This window comes from Nothobranchius furzeri, chromosome 1 (assembly GCF_043380555.1).
Source record: "Nothobranchius furzeri strain GRZ-AD chromosome 1, NfurGRZ-RIMD1, whole genome shotgun sequence".
NCBI classification, from domain to species: Eukaryota; Metazoa; Chordata; class Actinopteri; order Cyprinodontiformes; family Nothobranchiidae; genus Nothobranchius; species Nothobranchius furzeri.
In genome coordinates, this window is record NC_091741.1 from 96,653,587 (window position 1) to 96,659,827 (window position 6,241).

Below are 6,241 nucleotides of genomic sequence, written 5' to 3' on the forward strand. Positions count from 1 at the left end.
GGGACAACTTTGTGTGTGTGTGTGTGTGGTGGTGGTGGTGGGGGGGGGGCGTCCCCCCTGGGATCTCCGCCTATGGGCGCCGCTAACTCAGTTCAGGTGTTGCTTTCCATCCTCTACGTAGGGGGCGGGCGTATCACGTGAACGGACCCATCTGATTGCCCGCATATCATAAGGGCTACATTTGATTGGTCAAATAATACGTCCGCGTAAAAAACAGAGCTGGTTTACAAAAAGTTGATATATGACACGGATGGAAATGTTGAACCAAACATTTATTACAGTTTTTGACGTGCTTTGAAATGGGCCTATCGCACGTCCTGTTATCCCGATGACGATAATTTTTTGATATATTGTGCAGCTCTAGTTGCAAGGTTAGCTAACGTTAGTGTTAGCATTTCCAGCGGCAAAACCCTCAAGTGCTGCGGCGGTTGAGGGTTGACTCTCTTCGTCCAGATCCATAGATTTTTGTGGGTCGGAGATCACTTCCAAAGTTTCATTCGTTTCTGACAGAATCCGTGGAAATTTGGGCAACAAAAACCGATCCATTTTACCTCTAGCTCTACCTTTCACTTGTTCGCAGGTGGAAAATTAGGTCAAAGGTTAACATCAATTTCCTGTTTTGGTTTGAGTTTTTACAATCTATATGAAAATGTACTGATTTTTTTTTGTTTTGTATGTTAAATATTATCACATCCACACGTTAAATTAAAATTCAATAAAAAAATAAACTAATATTTACTTGGGGGTGCTATGGGGGTGCAATGACTAATCCAGGGGTAGCTATAGCGCCCCCTGGCACCGCCACTGATGACTACATATAAAATACACACCACTAAAGTAACCACTGTTGATGGGTGTTTAGTGTTCTGAATCTGTCTGAGACTTTAAACAGAATGAGATGTCATAACAAGTTTTCCTTTTCTGTAAAACTCTGTCTGGTTTTACTTTTTGCATCTTGGAGCTGCTTTTGCCTGGTCTACTTTTATCTTTACTCTGTATTCAGTTTGTTTGACACGTCATTCAGTTTCACTCACCGCTGCCTTGTCAGAGATTTGTTCTGACACTACAAAGGACTTCGGAAATTCTTTAATGCTGACAAACGAAAGCGATTTGAGTGTGCACATAAAAATCTAGCCACAGAGATGGCTTCATGTGGCTTTGAAGTTGTTTTGCGGCTCTTGAGGGTTGGCCCATGTAATGTGTTGATGCATTCCATTGTTGAACTAAATTGGCTCAACTGAGCAATCTAAGCAGGCTGTAAGTAAGAGGGTGACTGTCTTCGTAGATCAGAGTCAAACTCTTCGTAGATCAGAGTCAAACTCTAGGTGTGTTTAGATCTGCAGCCTCCTAACAACCCTGGATCTCAGAAATAAGAAATAATAATAATAATGAAATGTAATAATAATGATTAAAATTATAGCTTTTACTCAAAAACACAATAAGGGGAAGTTTTCTTTATTTTCTCCTCACCAGCTATGAATTTTCAACAAATATTTATCTATGCCAATAGTTTTAGTTAATGTTAGCTTTTTTTGTATGAAGATAAAGTCAGTGTCAACCTGAATAAGACTTTTTAAATTTTATTTTGTAAACACCAACTTATAAAATATGTCTGGTGTTTTAGGCAGCTTTATTATTCAATTCAATGTGCTTTCCATTAGCACAAACATTAAAATAATGCAACAGCACTATTAAAATACACAATCAGTTTAGATCAAATTAAATACACAAATTAACTTCAGATTTAAGAATAAGAAATTAAAGGGTGAGTAGTTGCAGTGCAGACGGTGCAGCATAGGAAACATTCACTCTTGACACACCAACTGTTTGAGATTTGTAATTTAGTACAAACTTTTGTTCTGGAGAAAAACCTTTTTCCTGAAGCCTCCTGAACAACCATCTCTGGGAGACAAGCAGCAGGTCTTATCAAAGACGCGGAGACTTGACCCCATCTCTTCCCTCTGAAAGAAGCTTTCAGTTTAACAAGTGGATTTTATTGTTTTTAAACCCTGATGTCTTTGAGGTGTGTAGTTTCTTTAATGACTGTTTCAGGTTGTTGGATCGTTAAAAATCCTTGGTGTTTAAGTGCTATATTTCCTGTTGATCAAGATCTCATGCCATAGCTGTCTCTTCCACAGAAACAGTTTAATCCAGTGTCACTTCAATGTGCTCTACAGGTTTATGCTATAAACCGGTTAACTGCTTGTTTGAACTCTGAAGAATCTTTCATTACTCAATTTCTAGAAGTTAAAAAGAATAAATGACCAGCACTTATACAGCGCTTTACATAACAGTCAGTTGTTCACTAATTCACACACTGAGGGTGATGAGCTACAGTGTAGCCACAGCTGCCCTGGAGCACACTAATATGAAATGAGGCCGTCGTGCACACGCACCACTGGTTAAGTCTAGTTTGAAATTTTGCTCATTGAGCCATCCAGTAAAATAGCCCTGGTAATACGTTTGTTAATTATAATTTGTTATACTAAGTTCTTTTCTATTCCAGGACTTAACAGTTTTGTTGGAGATGGTTGGGACTGAACTCGTGTCACTAAACTGAAAACAATTTTTGGAATGTTTGCAACCCGAGACACAGTGGTGGGAAAACATGGCAATAACCCTGTTGGGTAATGGCATTGACGGAAAGTAGTTTACTCTCCTTTATTGCTTTATCAACTCTCGGATGAGAGCTAAACATATTTAATAAGTCCAGTTGCTATGATCGATAAATCAACAATCAAGCAATGACGAGTGGACATAAATCTTTTATTTTTATTATTTTTTTCACTCCTCCTCTGATGAATCATTGAACCCCAGAAAAGTGTCATTGATACTGCTCTCATCTAGGACTCTCTTCAAATCAAATCAAATCAAATCGCTTTTATTGTCACGTCACATGTGCAGGTACACTGGTACAGTACATGCGAGTGAAATTCTTGTGTGCGAGCTTCACAGCAACAGTTGTGCAAAATACAATAACGTAAAAACAATCAAAGTGTAAAAATGGCTAATCTAAGTAATAAAATATATAGTATGTAAGGTATATACATTCCTTAATCTTGATACACTGTTTTCTGTTCACGTCTTCTGCAGTGGGGTACAGTGTCTGAGTTGTGAGGCATGTGAGATCTTCTCCAGTATCCTCGGTGACCACCTGGAAGTTTAGCGGCCCCACTTGGTTCATGATTCGGTATGGTCCTTTCCAACGTGGTGCAAGTATGGCAGAGTAGGAATCAACTGCTCTGGATTTTTGCATCATAATATTTCTTTTGTTTTTTTCTGTGCATTTTCCAGGTTGTTGGCAACTATCTATCTGAGTTCCGAAAGTTCGGACGCCGAAAAACATGGCGGACCGGCAAGAACTAGTATGGCAGAGGTTCGTAAATACAGACACTTGCATGATTCAGCTCTGAGATCACTGTGATCAACATGTTGTTAATAATTCTTGGAGAGAAATAGCTCACACTGTCAAAAAAGACGAGGATGCTGTTAAAATGCTGGAATGCCATGTTGTAAACAGTAATTTCTACTTCTACTATGGTGTAGTGTTGGGTGCATGCCGTAGAGCTCCATGCTGCCCCACACAGTTTGGGAGAATATTGGCTCGCCTCAGAGACGAGCCGCACGAACCATAAACGCTGCGAGTTGTGAAGCGCGTTCCATCCGCGAGCCACATCTCCAAGCAGAAAGTGAATTCGTCAAGCATAAACCAAGCTTGAGTGTTCATGGCTCCCGGGTCAGGGGGTTTATGATTTTTGGCGTCTGCCTGATCAATCCCGGTGGCTGCCTGGTGGGATCTGAGTCCCTGGGCTCTGCTGGGTCCCGACGGGGCTGGTCACCCCTGGGTCCCGGGTCGCTGGGTTCTGGGGTCGGCCGGCTAGGGGATGGGAGGCTACGGGCGAGCCTGTGGGCTTGCCGCCGATTTCTCCCGGGCCCCTGCCGGCTGCTGTTTGTGGCCCCCCGGGGCAATCCTCTGTGCCTCTCGAGAGAGGGGCTGGGGCTTTTCTGGCTGCAGTCTCCCTGGGGTCCCTGCTCTCTGGGGCAGCGCCTGGATCTCTGAGACATGGAGCTCCCTCCGTCTCCTACGCATCTTTGGGGGGCTGATCTGTGGCCCCTCACACTCTCTATTGGACGCTCCTATAGAGAAACCTCACATAAACAAGCGCGTGTACACACACAGGTGCTCACATGGTGCTCTCATAAGTATGGACTTGGGCACATTCAACACAGGTCTTAAGGCTGTGGTTGGCACTAAATGCACTGTGATTTATTATTGTGTGATTGTTCAGTAGTTTATATTTCTTCATCAAGTTGACGCAGTGATAGCTTGATCCTGTTGCATTGTTGTGTGTCCCTTTTCTGCAGGTCTAGCAGCAGACCTCTGGTCATCATTGATTGTTTACTTTGGCAGACCCCCCCCCCCCCCCCTTTCTCTTTCACCTCTGTCTCTGTGTCTGGTCGGACTTTCAAAGCATTCAAACAACAGTGACAATAAACTTTTAAGTATCAGGCCTGTGTCATGGTCTGCATCTGTGTCTCCCTCATGCATCTCATTGTGTTCTCCATCCCCCTCTAGGATCCGCTTATCTGTCTCCTTGTGTTCCTCATGTGTCCCCTGGTCTGCAGCCCCTCCAGGTTCTCCCCCCAAGGTGTCCTTCCAGGTCCTGTGCTCCCGTTGGTCTCCCCTAGTCACCCCTCTGTAGTTTATCTATAGGTTCAGCTTTTCATTTAATTAGTCTCTTTTAGTGTGTTTCTTTCCCCACCGGTTTTTTAGTTCTCCTTCCTCCTTGGATCATCAGGTATTTATCTTGCTCTTCTTGTCTTTAGGTTTAGTTTTTATTCTTAGGTCATGTTATTTTCCCCTCCTCAGCTCACTTTCTTCTCCCTGATTAGTTAATTGATTTCACTAGGTTTCTCTCCCCACGCACCTGCCGCTCATCTCCCACTCATCCTGCCCCAGTGTATTTAACCCTGTCTGCATCTCATCTGCCTACTTGGTATTTTTGGCTTCATGCTACGTTTGGTTTTCGTTGGACTCATCATCTTAATAAAGATGTTTAATTTTACATCCTCTCCTGCTCCGTGTCGTTCTGGGTATCTGCACGTCGGGTCCTACTCCTCCACTTCTCAACGTGACAGAGTGACATTAAAAGCAGAAGCTTTGATGCTCCACCTGAGAGTAAATCTGTAAGGCTTGTCATCAGCATTCAGACATTAATTCTGTTTGCTTCACAGCCAGACAGGACACGGGGGGGGAAAAAAAAAAAAAAAAAAAAAAAAAACTTTATTGCTGCATACATTGGCCTTTTGTGTGTCGTGCTAATGCTATGTTGAAGTCTGGCCAGCAGATGTCACTCATTTTATTGGGTTCAAATGGTTTGGAAACAGCGTTGTGTGTTTTAATCATGTCCTGCCTTGATTATTGCAATGCTGTACTAAGTCAGGCTGCAGTTGCATAGCTCCAACTTATACAGAACTCTGCTGCCAGATTCTTGACTGGGACAAGGAGGGATCACGTTAGTCCTGTACTAGATTCTCTGCACTGGTTCCCAGTAAATTATTGGGCAAGATTTAAGATTTTTTGTATGTGTATGTGGCTTTGCAGGGCAGTGCTATCCGCATCAACACACAGACATGTCTCCTCTTGGGCCCTTCACTCTGCTGAGCAGATGTTGCTGGAAGTCCCACGCTCTAATGTGAGATCGAGAGGGGACAGGGCCTTCTCAGTAATGGCACCAACCCCTTGGAACGAGCTCCCTATGGCAATAAAGCAGGCTCTATTTCTTCAAGTGTTTAAATCTGGCTTGAAACCCCATTTTTACTTGTTAGCTTTCCTCCAACATGATCTTTGACACTGGCTTATTGTTTTTTATTTATTAAGGTAAATTTACCTGAGTTACCGTTGAAGGTAAATCAATACCTTGATCCGTCATCACTAAAGAAACCGAAAGACACCTGCAGAAAAAGACAAACTGATCAGTTCAGCGCCAGACGACAAGGAACTCTCTTAGATCAGAAATCAAAGTAATGAATAAGATTTTGCAACAGGATAAAACCCAGGTGCAAGGCGCTACCTAAAGCATCACCTGTCTTTGCTGTTTATTTATGTTATGACAATAAAAGTAGTTTTGAGACATTTTCATTATATTTAACCCAGTTTTATTGTCAGTATGGTTTGTAAACAATCCTGCCACAAATAGTCAAGCTAAATATCTGTTTTTCTTTTCCAAAAGTTAGAAAA